Consider the following 17,425-nt stretch of genomic DNA (forward strand, 5'->3'; position numbering starts at 1 on the left):
GCGTGCTCTTCTCCTGCTCACTCTCAAATAAAATCTTAAAAAAGAAAAAAAAAAAGAGCACGAGAGAGAAGAAAAAGATAACTATAGGCCAATATCCCTGATGAACATAGTTGCAAAAATCCTCAACAAAATATTAGCAAACTGCGTTCAAGAATATGCTAAAAAGGGACTCCTGGGTGGCTCAGTTAAGTGTCTGCCTACGGCTCAGGTCATGATCTCAGCATCCTGGCACTGAGCCCCACATCGGGCTCCCTGCTCAGTAGGGAGCCTGCCACTCCCCCTGCTTGTGTTCTCTCTCTCTCTGACAAATAAAATCTTTAAAAAAAAAAAAAAGAAGAAGAAGAAGACGATACAAACAGGACAACTGGGTGGCTCAGTCAGTTGAGCCTTTGCCTTCGGCTCAGGTCATGATCCCAGGGTCCTGGAATAGAGTCCAGCACTGGGCTCCTTGCTCAGCAGGGAGTCTGCTTCTCCCTCTGCCTGCTGCTCCCCTTGCTTGTGCACATGTGCTCTCTCTCTCTGACAAATAAACTCTTAAAAAAAAAAAGAATATGATAAAAGGGAGGCGCCTGGGTAGCTCAGTTGATTAAGTGAATATCCTGATCTCAAATCAGGTCCTGATCTCATGAGTCATGAGATTGAGCCCCACAACAGGGTCTGTGCTCAGTAGGAGTCTGCTTGGATATTTTCTCCGTCTGCCCTTCCCCAATACATCCACATGCTCTCTTGCCCTCTCTCTCTCTCAAATAAAAAAGAAAAGGAAAGGAAAGTGAAAAGGAAAAGAAAGGAAAGGAAGAAAGAAAGAATGAATACATACAGGGGTGCCTGGGTGGCTCAGTCAGTTAAGAGTCTGCCTTTGGCCCAGGTCATGATCACAGGGTCCTGGGATCAAGTCCCACATGGGGCTCCCTGCTCAGTGGGTAGTCTGCTTCTCCCTCTCCCTCTGCCCTTACCCTCTGCTCATGCCCTCTCTCACTCAAATAAAATCTTTAAAAAAATACGATAAAAGGATCATTCAGCATGATCAAATCGAATGGATTCTGGGGAGGCAAGGATAGTTCCAATATTTGCAAATCAATCAACATGATAAACCTCATTAGCAAAAAGAAGGACAAAAATATGACCATCTCAATAAAGAACAAGGATCTGACAAAATTCAACACCTTTTCATGATAAAAACTCTCAACAAAGTGGGTTTAGAGAACATACCAGAACATTATAACAGCCATACATGAAAAACCCACACCTAACATCAACTCAATGGTGAAAAACCGAGAGCTTTTCCTTAAGATCAGGAAAAAGACAAGAATGTCCAGTCTCACCACTTTTCTTCAACACAGTACTGTTAATTCCTAGTCACAGCAATTACACAAATAAAAGACATCCATATTTGTAAAGAAGAAGTTAACTATTTGCAGATGACATAATACTATACAGAGAAAATACTGAAGACTCCACCAAAAAGCTTTTAAAATAAATGAATTCAGTAACTTTGCAGGATACAAAATTAACACACAGAAATCAGCTGTATTTTTGTTCACTAATAACAAAGTAGCAGAAAGAGAAATTAAAACGTTTACAAGTGCATCAAAAAGAATTCCTAGAAATAAACTTAACCAAGGAGGTGAAAGACCTTACTGTGAAAACTGTAAAACACTGATGAAAGAAATTGAAAATGACACAAATGGAAAGGTATGCTATGCTCATGTATTCAAAGAATATTAAAATGTCCATACTATCCAAAGCAATCTATAGATTCAGTGCAATCCTTATCAAAATACCAACAGCATTTTTCACAGAACTATAACAAATAACAGTAAAGTTTGCATGGAACTACAAAAGACCCTGAATAGCCAGAGCAATTCTGATAAAGAAGTCAGAGGTATCACAATCCTGGATTTCAAGATATACTACAAAGCTGTAGTGATCAAAACAGTATGACACCAGCACGAAAATAGATCAATGGAACAGAATCAGGAGCCTAGAAATAAACCCATGCTTATATGGCCAATTAACCTACAACAAAAGAAATGAGAACATACAATGGGGGGGGGGGGAGTCTCTTCAATAAACGGTGCTGGGAAAACTGGAGAGCCACATGCAAAAGAATGAAACTGGATTACTTTCTTAGACCATACACAATAATTAACTCAGAATGGATTAAAGACCTAAACGTGAGATCTGAAACCATAAAACTCCTAGGAGAAAACATAGGCAGTAATTTTTTTGACATCAGCCATAGCAACATTTTTCTAGATATGTCTCTTAAGGTAAGGGAAACAAAGGCAAAAATAAACTACTGGAACTGTACTGAAATAAAAAGCCTTTGCACAACAAAGGAAACCATCAACAAAACGTAAAGGCAACCTCCTGAATGGGAGAAGATATTTGCAAATGAAATATCTGAAAATGCCCAACATCATTAATCATCAGGGAGATATAAATCAAAACCACAATGACATATCACCTTACACCTCTCAGAATGGCTAGGAAAAAAACAAACAAGCAATAACAAGTGTTGGTAAGGATGTGGAGAAAAAGGAACCATCATGTACTGTTGGTGGGAGTGTAAATTGGTACAGGCACTGTAGAAAACGTATAAAAATTCCCCCCAAAATTAAAAATAGAACTACAATATAATCCAGTAATTCCTCTACTGGGTAAACACCCAAAGAAAATAAAAACACTATTTGAAAAGATATAGGCACCCCTATAATAAGAGCATTATTTACAATAACCAAGACAGAAAGCAACTCAAGTGTCCCATCAGTAGACGGACAAAGAAGTAGTCTGTATATACGTGTACACAGAGACACACAAAAATATTACTCAGTCATAAAAAAAGAATGAAGTTTTGCCATTTGTGATGACATGGATGGGCCTGGGGGTATTATGCTACGTGAAATAAGTCAGACAAAAAGACAAACGCCACATGATTTCACTTATATGTGGAATCGAAAAAGCAAAACAAACGAAAAAGCAGAAACAGACTCATAAACACAGAGAACAAACTGATGGTTAACAGAGGGGAGGGGAGTCAAGGAATAAGAAATATGGGTAAAGGGGAGTGGGAAACACAGGTGTCCAGTTACGCAAAGAATCACTCATGGGAATAAAAGGTACAGCATAGGGAACAGTTCATGGTAGTATAATAGCGACATATGGTGATAGATGTTAGCTAGGTACACCGGTGAGCACCGCATAACATGTAAACTTGAATTACTGTGTTGTGCACCTGAAACTAATGTAACACTGTGTGTCAACTATACTTCAATTAAAAATTAATATAAAATATATATATTGGGCTCCCCACTCAGTGGGGAGTCTGCTTCTCCCTCTGCCCCTGCCCCTGCTATCACTCTCTCTCTCATGTAAGTAAAATCTTTTAAAATATTAATTTAAAAATATAAAAATACATATTTACATATAAACCTATTTATATAATTTACATATAAATTTACTCTTAATGTTTAATATAACTATGAATTTATAATATATAATTCATGTATTTATATATTACATAAATATATTTATGTAAATGTTTTTATTTGCATATAAAATCAAGAATAAGATTGGCAATGATCTTAATAGCAAGATCATAAACTAGAAAAGAAGGTATTAATGCTTTCAAAAGTCTGAGGGAAAATTACTTTCAACATAGAACTTGCAACTCAGCCAAATCACCGACCAAAACTGAGGATAGAAATAAGGTTTTCAGAGACATAAATTACCAAAATATAGAACTACCATGCATCTTTTTCTCAGGGAACCACAGCAGAAGGTACTCTGACAAAATGAGGGAGTAAATCAAGAAAGACCCGAGACCCAGGAAATGAGATCCAAAACAATATGCAGGCTAGAGAAATACTAAAGAAAATGGCAAAGAAAGATCACAAAGTGAAAACTGTGTCTCAGGCCTAGAGAACCACCAATCCAGAAGAGGTCAAAAGGATTTGAGAGAGAGGTTTCCAAAAATGTGAAACTGATAGAATTACTAAAGGGTCTGAATGCAAAGACAGAGGAGATACAACTGGAAGGCAGTTTGAAGATAAATTAGTAATAAGTACAGAGAACACTGAACTAAAAAGACTACTAACTTCAGGGACAAGAAAAAGTTGTACAAGAAAGAAAAAACAGGGGCACCTGGGTGGCTCAGTCAGTTAAGCGTCTGCCTTTGGCTTAGGTCACGATCCCAGTGCCCTGGGATCAAGCCCCACATGGGGCTCCCTGCTCAATAGGGAGTCTGCTTCTCTCTCCCTCTCTGCCGCTCCCCCTGCTCATTCTCTCTCTCAAATAAATAAAATCTTAAAAAAAAAAAAAAGGAAAAACAATCATTGTGAATCACTGAGTAATACATAGCTTAGCTGTAACTACCATTTACATAATTATAAAAAGGTAAACACTGATCTAATCCAATGGTTCTCAACCAGATACCCCATATCTACCTCAACCCAACATTTGGAAATATGTGGGAAATTCTTAATTGTTAAAATGAATTCAGGCTGGAATTGATATTTAGTGCCTGGTGTAATGCCAACTATCATGTAACAGGATAATGAAGAACGGCCTCATCCAAAATGACAATACTGCCCCAATTTAGAAAAATTGCTTCTAGCCAAAATTACGGTATCATTATACAATGAGGACAGGTGGGCGATAGATAAGATGTATACATGTATTTAGAAGTGTGGAGCACATGTGAATGAGAGCTAAATCTTTATCTTCCATACATAACAGATAAACCTAAAACTAGGAAATCAAAGGTAACATTAAAAAAAGGGTAATTTAGGGGTGCCTGGCTGGCTCAGTTGGAAGAGCATACAACTCTTGATCTCAGGGTTGTGAGCTCAAGCCCCACGTTGGATGTAGAGATTACTTAAACTCCTTAGGGGCCCCTGGGTAGCACAGTCAGGTAAGCGTCTGACTCAGTTTCAGCTCAGGTCGTGATCCCGGGGTCACTGGGTCAAGCCCGATGTTGGGCTCTGAGCTCAGCAAAGAGTCTGCTGGAGTTTCTCCCTCTCCCTCCGCCCCTCCCCACATGCAAGTGCTGTCTCTAAAGCGAATAAATCTTTTAAAAAAATAAATCTTTAAAAAAATAAAATAAGGTAATTTAGGGACATGCTGTTTATACCAAAAGAAGAGCTCAAAGACTTGAAAGAGGCTGCCACTGGCAAACAGGAAATGGTGGCAAGGGGCAGGATTCTGGGAACTAAGTCAGGAAAGAGGGCTAGAGGGTTCTCCTTCAGAATATATTTTTCTATTCAGTCCTTTTATAAAGCACTGTACCCCATCCTCACCTAGGCATGGTTCTCCCAGTCCAGAGACTGTTTTACCCTCTCCACAACACATACTAAATCTTTAGTCATCTTGTTTTTATGCAGAGAGAAGAAAATGTCAGATCTGGATTTTTCTTTCTTTCCTTTTTTTTCTCAAGTAGACTTTACTTATTTGAGAGATAGAATGAGAGAGAGAGAACATGAGAGGGGGGAGGGTCAGAGGGAGAAACAGGCTCCCCGATGAGCAGGGAGCCTGATACGGGACTTGATACCAGGGCTCCAGGATCATGACCTGAGCCGAAGGCAGTCACTTAACCAACTGAGCCACCCAGGCGCCCTGGAAGTATTTTTCTTAAAATGACTTTCAGAGGTGCCTGTGTGGTACAGTTAAGCGGCTGACTCTTGGTTTTGGCTCAGGTCATGACCTTCAGGTCGTGAGACTAAGCCCTGCAACAGGCTCTGTGCTCAGCACAAAATCGGCTTGAGATTCTCTCTCCCTCTACCCCTCCTGCTCACGCATGCTCTTTCTCTCTGAAATAAATAAATCTTTGAAAAATTAAAAAAAAAAGACTTTCAATCACAATTTTTTTGGTCTCACTTTCACCTTCACTTCCACAGTATATGACACCACTAATCCTGAAACTTTTAAACACAAATATTGCTACTTGTTGGCTCTCTCCACTTGTTGCTTTAGGATTCAGCTTTCTCAAGTCCGCTAACCAGTTACCACTAATCTTTTCTGCTTTCCAGCTTCCAGAATGTTGTTATGTTATTCTCACTGCTCCTATTCTTTGTCATCTGGGGGGAAAACAAAAACAAAACAAAAAAACCTAACAAAAACAATTCTACGGCTTTTTAAGTAAGTTCTATGCCCAACATGAGGCTTGAACTCACCACCCCAAGATCAGGTCACATGTTCTACTGACTGAGCCAGCCAGAGACCCCTCACTTCTCTACAGTTTTAATGGAGTTTTCAGGCTGGTGTGGAATTAAATATGTACATTCAACCCAATTTCTTTACCATAATACACTGCTAAATGAAAAAAAAAAAGTTGCTAAACAATATGTAGCAGCCCATTTTTGTTAAAAAAAAAATGTGTATTTTGAGTATTGATAGAGGAAAAAAGGGCTAAAATAATTTACACCAGGGGCTCAGCCACAGGGTGGCTCAGTCAAGTGTCTGACTCTCGGTTTCATCTCGGGTCATGATCTCAGGATCACGAGATCGAGCTCTGCACGTCTGCTTGACATTCTCTCTCTCCCTTTGCCCCCCCCCCACAAATAAATCTTAAAAAAATAAAAAATAAAAGAATTTACACTAAACGCTTTAGGCCCACAACTCCTAAACTGTGTGCCAAGGTACCCTGGGGTTCTGCAGTAACCTCACAAGGATGTCACAAAGTATTCTAAATCAGAGGGAAAAATTATATTCTTTATCTGTCATACCTGTCAAGCACTCCACAAACTACCAGTTTAATATAGTTCAGTTTCAAATTATATCCTGGTATAGTCCTTTTGGTGACATCATATCTTTGCAAAGCTGGGTTTTTGTTGGTTGCTGTGATGATTAAAAAAAAAGAAAAAATACTGTGCAAAAATCAGTTTGGAACAGGAAATATGGGTGGCAGTGTCTAATGGTCCCAAGGTTTCAGAAGTTCTGTAGTGCCCAACAAGTGCATTAAGTAATTGTGGTTATTTAAGAATGAAATAAAAAAAACTACATTGTCTTTCAATTTATGTGTATTTTTTTAAACGACTGTTAGGTTGTTAGGACACACTTATTAAGTTGTTTAGATCTAATTACCTAAAGCATTACTAATTACATAATGAACTACTAGACCTAAGGGCACTATGAAAAAGACATTAAGGGGGCAGTGAACAAAGAAAGTTTGGCAACCTCTGGTTTAGGGTACTATATTTTACTTTACTTCTTTATCAATGGAAAAAGACATTTAAAATAAACTTTTTTTTTTTTTTACGATTTTATTTGAGAGGAGAGACAGAGAGAGATAGCAAGAACGAGCATGAGCGGGGAGGAGAGGGAGAAGAAGACTCCCACGAAGTAGGGAACCCAACGCAGGATTCAATCTGAGGACCCCAAGATCATGACCTGAGCTGAAGGCAGACCATTAACCAACTGAGCCACCCAGGTGCCCCTAAAATAAACTTCTTAATATGAAATTCAAATACGCTCTCATTGTGTACTACCAACATAAAAGGAGATTTGGAATTTATTATTCTCAATACTTAAAGTTAATATAATCACTGGAAAATCTTATTAATAAGATGTTTATTCTATAAAAACACACACATGGGACGCCTGGGTGGCTCAGTTGGTTAAGCATCTGACTTCAGCTCAGGTCATGATCTCAGGGTTCTGGGATCAAGCCCAGGTCGGGCTCTGCTCCCAGCAGGGTGTCGGGTTTCTCCTCTACCCCTCCCCCCAATTGTGCTCTCTCTTTCAAATAAATATAAAAATCTTTAACACACACACACACACACACACACAGAGCTGCATAATTATTAGTCCATAACAAATCTTGATTGAAGAAGGGGGAAGAAAGCATATAAGATCTTAAAAATCCTGCCCAAATTTGAGAAACTATCCGGACTGTACATTAAAAAGTACTCTAACATATTTCTGGTGGTAGTTATATCAACCAATAATGCTAAAATTGTAAAAATATGCAAACATCTTTTAAATTTCAAATCAAGGGGCGCCTGCGTGGCTCAGTCGTTTAGCATCTGCCTTCGGCTCAAGTCATGATCCCAGGTTCCTGGGATCAAGCCCTGCATGGAGCCCGCATTGGGCTTCCCGCTCAGCAGGAAGCCTGCTTCTCCCTCTCCCACTCCCCCTGCTCGCGTTCCCTCTCTCACTCTCTCTGTGAAATAAATAAATAAAACCTTAAAAAATAATTTAAAAATTTCAGTAAATGAGTTTTTATAAACATGATGACATCTGAACATTCGAAAAATTATTATAGTCTAATGGGAGAGTCATTTGAACAGATATTCACAAACGTGATGAACAGAAGATAACATTCAGAGTATATGCGACAAAAGGGTCAGGGAAGACCTTTCTGAAGAAATTATTTTTAAGCTGAGACAAAGGATGAGAAAGAGTTAGTAGGTGAAGGGAACAGATCAACAAAAGCCCAGGAGAGGGAATGTAGTATTCAAAGGAACTGAAAGAAACTTCAGTATCACTTAAAGGAGAACCTGGAAAGGTAGGCAAGGAATAGAAAAGCAAAATTAATGATGCCGCTACTTAACATAAAGGTAGTGTCAAACCACTAAAAGACAAAGAGGGGCACAAGACCTGATTTATATACTTAAAAAAAGCTCATTCCACCTGCCGTGTGCAGAATGGCTGGGAGAAGGCCACAGCAAAGAACACCTGTCAGAAGGCTGTTACAGGTAAATGTAGGCAAGGTACAACAGCCACTAAGATTAGGGGAAAATGGAGACAAACAGCCAAGTGAATCAATCTTGAGACTTTTCAGGAGACTGTATGTGGGGGTAAGAGTTTTGGTATAAACTACTGGGTAGATGGTGGCATAATTTATATGAAACAAATGGAGAAAAACTGGAGGAAGGTTATACTGGCTAAGCCTTTAGTTTTAGACATGTTAGATTTGAGGTGACCGTAGGAAATCCAAGTGGACATACACTAGTGGATATACAGGTCAGGAAGTCTAAAAAGAGGATATCACAGGAATTCCACTTTAAGCCATCAGCGTATAGTAACTAAAGCTACAGAAGCTGGCAAGATCACCCAGGGAGAATCTGTAAGAGGCAGAAGCAAATGCAGTATTCTAAGGAACTCTAGGATGTAAGGTAAAGGAAGAAGACTACTTAGCAAAGGGAAGTGAGAAGAAATGAACAGGGAAAGAGGTAGAAAATCAGGTTAGTGTGGTGTCAGGAAAGCTAGAGGAAGTTTCTAGAAGGAGGGAAACAGTCAAAGGCTACTGAGAAGTCAATCGAGATAAGGACTGGGTGCCTGGCTGGCTCAGTCAGTAGAGCATGAGACTCTTGAACTCAGGGTCATGAGTTCGGGCTGCACGTAGGGCATGGAGATCACTTCAAAAAAAAAAAAAAAAGATAAGGATTTAAAAAGTCTCCATTTGATTCTGATGACATTTTTAGGGGAAATTTTAGTAGAACGAAGAGGATAAAACCAAGATGAAGTAAAGACCACAACATATAAAACTGCTCAAGAAGCCCAAGTAAAGGGGCGCCTGGGTGGCACAGCGGTTAAGCGTCTGCCTTTGGCTCAGGGCGTGATCCCAGCGTTCTGGGATCGAGCCCCACATCAGGCTTCTCTGCTATGAGCCTGCTTCTTCCTCTCCCACTCCCCCTGCTTGTGTTCCCTCTCTCGCTGGCTGTCTCTATCTCTGTCAAATAAATAAATAAAATCTTAAAAAAAAAAAAAAAAAAGAAGCCCAAGTAAATAGGAGAAAGACCAGGTAGGGTTTTTTTTTTTTTTTTAAATGGAGACAGTTGTACATATTTAAATGCTGATAGTGTACTTTACTTATGGAAAAAGATGGCAGACTGAACATGTTTTACTCTTACTCCCTCCTAAATCCCATTAAGATGAAAGTAAAGTATTATTTTAACTTCATTTTTTAAGATAGAATTTATATACAATGAAATGTACAGGTCAAAGAGTTTTGGGTTTTTTGTTGTTTTTTTTAAGCATACGTACACAAAACGGAGAGAGGACAACAAAACCTTTTGGAGGTTGGAATGCAGATTGACTTAGACTGAAGACAGTTAAAAAAAAAAAAAGACCGAAGAAAGTTAATCTCAAGCTTGCAATGAGGAAAGCAATCCAATTTATACAACAGTGCCTCAAACAGGTCAGAAAATGGCAGCAGCAGGTTCCATAAAAGGTTATGAACATGGTGCTAAAAACCAGATTGGCCAAATCATTTAGATGCCCTCCTACTCTCCACAAAAACCAGCCAACTACCCCTATCCCACCCTTGCAGAAGCATGGAGCATTATTTTCTATACTAGAACAGTGCTGCCCAATACAACATCTGCAACGACAGAAATAGTTTATATCTGCGGTAGCCTCTAGACACATACAGTTACGGTAGCCTCTAGACACATACAGTTACGGTAGCCTCTAGACACATACAGTTACTGACCACTTGAGATATGTCTAATGCAAATGAGGAACTTATTCTTTAATTTTAATTATTAAATTTAAGTTGCTACATGTGGCTACTGGCTACCATATTGGACACTGCAGCTCTAGAGGGTAAAACAATGAATTCCTAGACTGGAAAACATCTGGTCCAGTTGAGAATGAGGGTATCATATTGAAAAGAACTGATTAAATGAACATAAGTGGAGTTTACACACTAAGGGCTAAGACCTCTATCCCAGACTGCTGGAAGCCAGTTTATAAGCTGCAAGCAGAAGATCTGAAGATTCTTTTTTGAGGAATCTAACTCACTCAAGAGGAAAGCCAAAGATACTGCTACTGAAGGTTCTCCAATAAAAGAGTCCATCAGTACACCCTAAAATCCACAAATCCCAAGCATGCACTCAGAGCACATGTAATTAAAACTAAAAGCAATCTCTGTAGGGGGTCCCTCTACATATCGCTCCAGTATTCTTGGCACTGCTGTTGTGTTCATGTTCACCAAATACCAACATTTGTTCAAATATAAAATACATACACAAGGAAAACAAAAATGAGCTTTCAGGGGCGCCTGGGTGGCTCAGTCAGTTAAGCGATCTGCCTTGTCTCAGGTCACAATCCCAGGGTCTTGGGATCAAACCCCGCATCGGGCTCCCTGCTCAGCAGGGAGTCTGCTTCTCCCTCAGCCTCTCCCCCTGGCTTGTGCTTTCTCTCTTGCTCACTTGCTTTCTAAAATAAATAAATAAAATTTTATTTTAAAAAAATGAGCTTTCAACTTTTATGAGATACTGACTCTAAGACAGCCCTAAGTCTGAACAATCCTTAAAGGACCCAATATTTGGGTAAAAGTTTGCAGTGCAGCCACTGTACTTAACTCAAGCACCACTATGGAAAAGTTCTTTTCAGCAGAGGTAATAAGACAATCATAGCTGTTGGACAGCAAATAAATAGGGGTGGGGTTACCCAACCCAGAAAAATGAATGAATGAATGGCTTACAGTAGGAAACAAGATTTTTTTCCACTAAAGATTTATTTATTCTAGAGAAGCAGCACGAGCAGAGGGACAGCAAGAGAGAATTTCAAGCAGACTCCATGCTGAGGGTGGACCCTGATATGGGGCTCAATCAGAGGACCGTGAGATCAAGACCTGAGCCAAAACCAGGAGCTAGGTGTGCTTGACCAACTGAGCCACCCAGACGGCCTCCAGTGGGCATCTTAACACTTTTCATGTGCGTTTTTAGCTTAAGCTAAATTTTTGCCCCTCATACAAAAAAACTCAGGATAACTTCCTCTCAATCACACTCAAAGTTGGCTCCACCCTCTGCCAGTCACCTGAGGCCAAATACACCTTGGGCTTGGGCTACAGGAAATAAGATTAAAAACAATAAAAACAAAAAAATAATGCCCACTGGCATCAGGGAACATGAATGAACCATAAAAAAGACCAAGACTGAGAACTGGAAACTTATACATTTATAGTCCCTATAATGGGACTGGTAATACTTCCATCACATTCAGTCACTAGATAAAAAGTAGATTAAGTATCCAGTTTTGGTCTCAAGTCCTCATAGACACAGAAGACTGCCTCAAGGACCAGCAAATGACTTTCACTAGGTCTTCAAGTTATTACCCTCACCCTGCCTCTGTTTCTATGTCAAATCTGTAGTATCAGTTCAGATTAAAATTGGGACCCTGGGTCCACATTTATCCTTTTTAAGTACCTCTACTTGAAAAGTTTGCTCTGTCAGATTCTGAAACAGAGCAATTTTTAAAGCCTCAGAATTAGGGTATTTCAGGCATAAAAATAAAAAATTTAGAAACTCAGTGACTTGGCTTTTCATCTCAGACACATATCATATGTTTCTCTAGACTCAAATTCATGGACCACGTATTTATTAACATGGTTTGTTTATTTTAATTATTTATTTATTTATGTAATGTCTACACCCAATGTGGGACTCGAACTCATGACCCCAAGATCAAGAGTCACATGCTTTACCAAGCCAGCTGGGCACCCTGTTAACATGCTTTTTTAAAAATCAGCAAGTTTAGAATACCCTTTGTCATCCGGTTGTAGAAAGGTAACATACTATAAACAGGGTCACTTTTAGAAAATAATTCAGCATCCTCCTCTGGAGGATTTGCAAAGTAGGGTCCATTTCCGGTTCTACTAATAACACAGAATAGGAATACTAGAGCACTGAGGAGGTTATTGAAGAATAATTTGAGAATAAGTGTATCTCCGTAAAAGAGAATGTTCAACTCTGCCTGATGGCCTATTACCTCAGTAATTCTGAAAACAGTACCAAAGAAATTGATATTAAGATATATACATATATATATCTCATACATATATATACATATATGTATCATGAGGCTTTTCCTCTGTAAGAAAAGTATATGTACATATGAAGCACTGTTACCACCTATCAGTTGATCCTTTCCAGGCATCTACCGAATTCTTTAAATCAGTGGCACATTACAACTAGACCAAGAAAAAAAAAAGGACTAAAAATTCAAGGACAAGCTTAAATACTGAAAGCCTCTAGTCAAATTAGGTGTTTATAGGCACTTAGAGACCTTCAGAGCCCAGTTCTCAAACTGCATTCCCCTGGAAGCTGACTACTGATACAAAGCAGTCATGCATACCAGGATGGAGGAAGGGGTTTTAAAATAATTTTAAAAAACAACCAAAACAAACAAACAAAAAAAAAAACAACCTGTGTATACTGCACTGGGTTTATAAGCCAAAACAAAAGCAAAATTTTCTTAAATTGAATTTTTCCATAGTTTATGAAAGCTTGGCATAAAAGCCTAATAAAAAGCTGATGTACAAAGTGATATAACCTTTATATACTTATGCCAAAAACAAACCTAAGCAACATTTAGTCAGAAATTGTATAGTAAAATCTAATACTTTCATCAAAGAGCTTCAAGAAGTTTTAACGGATTGGAAACTACAAAAACAGAATTATACTGAGCTACTGATTTACGGGACTTATCTTCTGGGCTCAAAGTGGTACAAAACCTGAAAGAGTACTACTGATTCAAGTAAAGTTATTTGTTAAGGGCATTATACTTCGTCTTGGAGCCTGTTCATCAACTAATATGTGAAACCTGCTCTACATCTGGGTTTTCAAAACATGAGTATCACCTGAGAAGCTATTTAAATACCACAAATACCCACGTCACACTTCAGATCTACTGAGGTAGGGCCCAGGCACCTAGAGTTTTGTATTAATCCCCCAAATGATTCCGATGCCCAGCCAGGTTTTGGAACCACTAGATTAGATGACCCTCAAGGTCCCTTTTGTGTCCATGAGTTAAAATTCCCAATTGTCAATTCTGTACCAAAGGAACTGGAGATTGCACTTGGCTACATAATGCATGGCAGCCATCATCATCATGTTCCACTGAGGAAAGGAAAGCATCCTTAATTTGTCTGACCAAGCAACTGTAAGAACAGGTGCTACTCACTCAAATCACCTGAATGCATATCCACTCCCTTCCCCCCCAAACACTCCTCTAACATCAGGTCTATTAAACTTCAGAGTGGTGTATGTTTTACTCTCTCCAATACAGAAAAAGGCAGCTCCTCAGATTAACTCATAACTGTAATGTCCAGCCACTCAAAGGTCAAGTTCTTGTATTTATTCTCTGCACATTTTCAATTAAGATGAAGTGTTAACTGAACTCTGTTATAAGCACAGTGCAGGGGTCCTCAGAAATATGTGCAAAGAATTCCTTGGAAAGCGGGCCAAGGTGTAAATGAAGCCCCTCCAGCTTTTCTTCCTAGAAAGGGCCCGCTGGGCAAAACTATCATTAGGAAGAAGCAAAATTGATTTAAGTTATTCCTCATATACCAATAATGTTTTAATAAATATGAGACATCTGGGTGGCTAGGAGAGTCTGACCTCTCCCTAATGCTGCCCAACCCAAAGCAGAGACTGCAGTTAGGTTCTAATCACACACCCTTCTCCATACCAAGCTTAGTTATTCTGCGTAAAAGACATAATTAGGAACCTACCATTAAGTGTCCAGGATATTCTTAAATCTAAAACATTTAATGACTGATGTTCTGCTTTTTTCACTCTACTTCATTCTTCCAATTTATATAGAAGAAAGCGCCCCCTTTACGTGTGGTTAAAAATGTCGAAGTATCTAGCACGAGATTAAAACCACTACCAAATGGCAGGCTAAGATTTTAACTCAGCTCTTCCGACTCTTAAATACAAAACCCTCATTTCCCACATCCTCTCCGCGTCCCTCCTCCCCCAACAGAGTGGCCCAGCGCAACGGGGATTGATACTGCCTAGCATAGATAGAAAAATAGAATGCCTGGTAGAAAACCAGAAAGCCTGACAGAAAACAAGCTTCCCACCACCCTAGTGTTTAATTGTGCCATACCCATTCACTACAACAAGGTCCCAGGAGTATGAGGCGACGGAACCAAACGCAGGAAGGAAACAGAACGGTCCGAACAAATATAAAGCCTTGGCTTCCAAAACGGCAGTAGCGGGAGGACCTCAAACAGCAGCTCTACCTTTCAAACCTTTCCCCGGCCTCAGGAGGAGCGGCCGGGGGCGCTAGCTTTCTTTGCTTCTGCGTCGTACAGTTCAGAATGGGGAAAAAAAGGGGAGGACAGCGGTGTCTTGGGACGAGCTCCCTGACGCCCCCAGAAAAGCACAGCAGCGCCCAGAGAGAAATGTGCTGCCTCCGGTTCGGACGTGGGGGGAGGGCAGCGCTTGAGGCCTCCAGGCCGGGGTGCTGAGCTGGCGCGCACTGGCGCGGGAATGACCAGCCAGCCCGGTCCGTAAGTCATTGCGATTTGACACCCGGGCGGCTGCTTACCTACGTCCCTCGCTGACGGCACCTGCCGCACCGCGGATCGAGATACTGCGGCAGCTCGGCCTGCGGCCCCGCCTTCGCCAGTTCTACGGAACCCCGTCAATGAGGAGGTGCCCGGCCTGCTCGCAGCGGCCACAGCCACCGAGCTTCCTTTGGAGCCGCCGCCGCGACGCCGGCGCTCACTGATATCGTCACCTCCTTCCGTACCCTTACGCCTTAGCCCCGCCCGTGCATCTTGCGGCGAGCGGAAGAGAGAGCTGCGGCCCGGCGCTGGGGCGTGGCTCCGCCTTCTCTCCGCTTCCGGCGGCGCAGTTCCCCGCTTCCAGGGTTTTCCGGCCGGCGCTCCCAGCTCGCCCCCCGGTATCTTACTCGTGTCTCCCTCCGAGCGTGGGAGATTGGTGGGAACGGAGATCTAGAAATGGCAGAGGCTGGATGGGGCGGATTTGAGACTTCTGTTCAGCCCCCTCTCAACTTTTTAACTCCGAAAGGACTAAGGCCGACCACAGCTGCTATATGGCCGCTCACTCCGCTAAATCCCTTTTCCCTTTTGCCAAGAGCGAAAGGGCACCTTCCTGCGCTAGATGCGCTTTGAGGCCTGGCCCCGGGTTTGGTTTCCGTTTTTCCCGTGATCTTACCCGTTGTTACAGTAATGTGTGTCTTATAACTGTGCTCCATCTCTCTACTGAGAACACTTAGCTGGAGGGCAGAGCCCGGACTTACGCACGTTGTAGTCCCAGCACCAAACAGTGACTGCCTACAAGTGCTTGCTTAGTAGGTCTGTGCAGTAGAACTGTTACCTTCTTTCTCATGAGAGAGGAAAGTGGCTTCAGCCTGATATGTTGAAGCACTATTCACTCAACACACGTTTTTTGAGCATAAACATGTAGTCTTTAGCTTGCAAGCCTTCAGTCTACTTGTGGGGAGTCATTTTTCTGTCCTGACAGAAAACAATAGATTTATAGTGGAACATGAATTCAATTTTGGGCATTCGATTCGGAATAGGAGGAAGATGAGTATAATTGAATATCTAGGGTGGGGTGCTTTGGGCCTTGCGCCCCAGGTGGGAAATCCTCAGCTCTTCAATTATAGTTTTTCCTTCGTTCTCTATCTCCTTTCCTCTGGGATTGCAACTACATATGTAAGATTCTTTGACCTTATTCACCGTGTGTTTTAACACTTTGTACCATCTTGTCTATTTCACTTGATGCTTCAGTTTGAATATTTTCTACTGTCCTATCTTTGAGTGTCCTAATTCTCTCTTCTGTGATCCTCAGTCATCTGTCAAATCTATACACTGAGTTCTTAATTTTTAATACTGTATTTTCAGTTTTTTGACTTTTTAATAAGTTTTAGATTCCAGTTATTTGTTGAAAGTCTCCATTTGTTCATTTTGTTAATCATTTCTTCTGTTTTATCTTGTCACAGTTTTTTGTTTGTTTTGTTTTTTTTTCCCCCTCAGTTCTTGTTTGCTAACTTCATCATTTTGGTCATCTGTTGGTCTGGTTCGGTGGTTCATTATTCTCTCTTGATTATCTGTCACATTTTCCTGCCACTTCACATGTTTGGTAACATTTTCTTATGTGCCAGACAGTGCGTATAAAAGAATTATAGAGCCACCACATTATCATCTACCAGTGAGGATTCCCCCTTCCCTCTGCTAGGTTGATAGAGGGGCTGGTCATCACAGTCTAATCAGGGATTGAGAGGAGTCTTGGCAAGGTTGCCCTCTTAAATTCATCCTACCTCTAGTGCTTCCCTCAGGGGCAGCCCAAGCTTTTGATAGAAAATCTCTTGTCTCCTCAGCCCTGAAAGACTACAGTGTTTCTGGTTCATTCCTCTAGGGCTTTGAGCTTAGCTCTTTAGCCTCCAACCAATTCTGCTTCAAAATATGAGAAATGTCGGGGCACCTGGGTGGCTCAGTTGGTCAAGCACCCAACTCTTGATTTCAGCTCAGGTGATGATCTCGGGGTGGTGGGATAGAGCTCCCCACTCGGCATGGAGCCTGCTTAAGATTCTCAGGGAGCCTGGATGATTCAGTTGGTTAAGCATCTGCCTTTGGCTCAGGTCATGATCTCAGGGTCCTAGGATCGAGCCCTGCACTGGGCTCTCTGCTCCGTGGGGACCCTGCTTCTCCTCTCCCTCTGCC

The 17,425-nt window shown here is 41.0% G+C and overlaps 1 protein-coding gene across 9 annotated transcripts in view; it reads right to left on the reverse strand.

The window, feature by feature from the left end:
- SENP5 (SUMO specific peptidase 5) overlaps positions 1-15,504 on the reverse strand; it is a 56,836-nt gene extending 41,332 nt beyond the window's left edge. For 7 of the 9 annotated variants that reach the window (XR_008957396.1, XR_008957394.1, XM_044382987.3 and 4 more), the window contains exon 1: positions 15,283-15,487. The gene's annotated coding sequence lies outside the window, so the exon portion shown is untranslated. Of the gene's footprint in view, positions 1-15,282 lie in introns of all 9 variants that reach the window. The other 2 variants (XM_026495935.4, XM_057306882.1) reach the window with 2 other exon arrangements.
- Between the last annotated feature and the right edge of the window lie 1,921 nt (positions 15,505-17,425).

This window comes from Ursus arctos, unplaced genomic scaffold (genome assembly GCF_023065955.2).
Source record: "Ursus arctos isolate Adak ecotype North America unplaced genomic scaffold, UrsArc2.0 scaffold_4, whole genome shotgun sequence".
In the NCBI taxonomy this organism is placed as follows: domain Eukaryota; kingdom Metazoa; phylum Chordata; class Mammalia; order Carnivora; family Ursidae; genus Ursus; species Ursus arctos.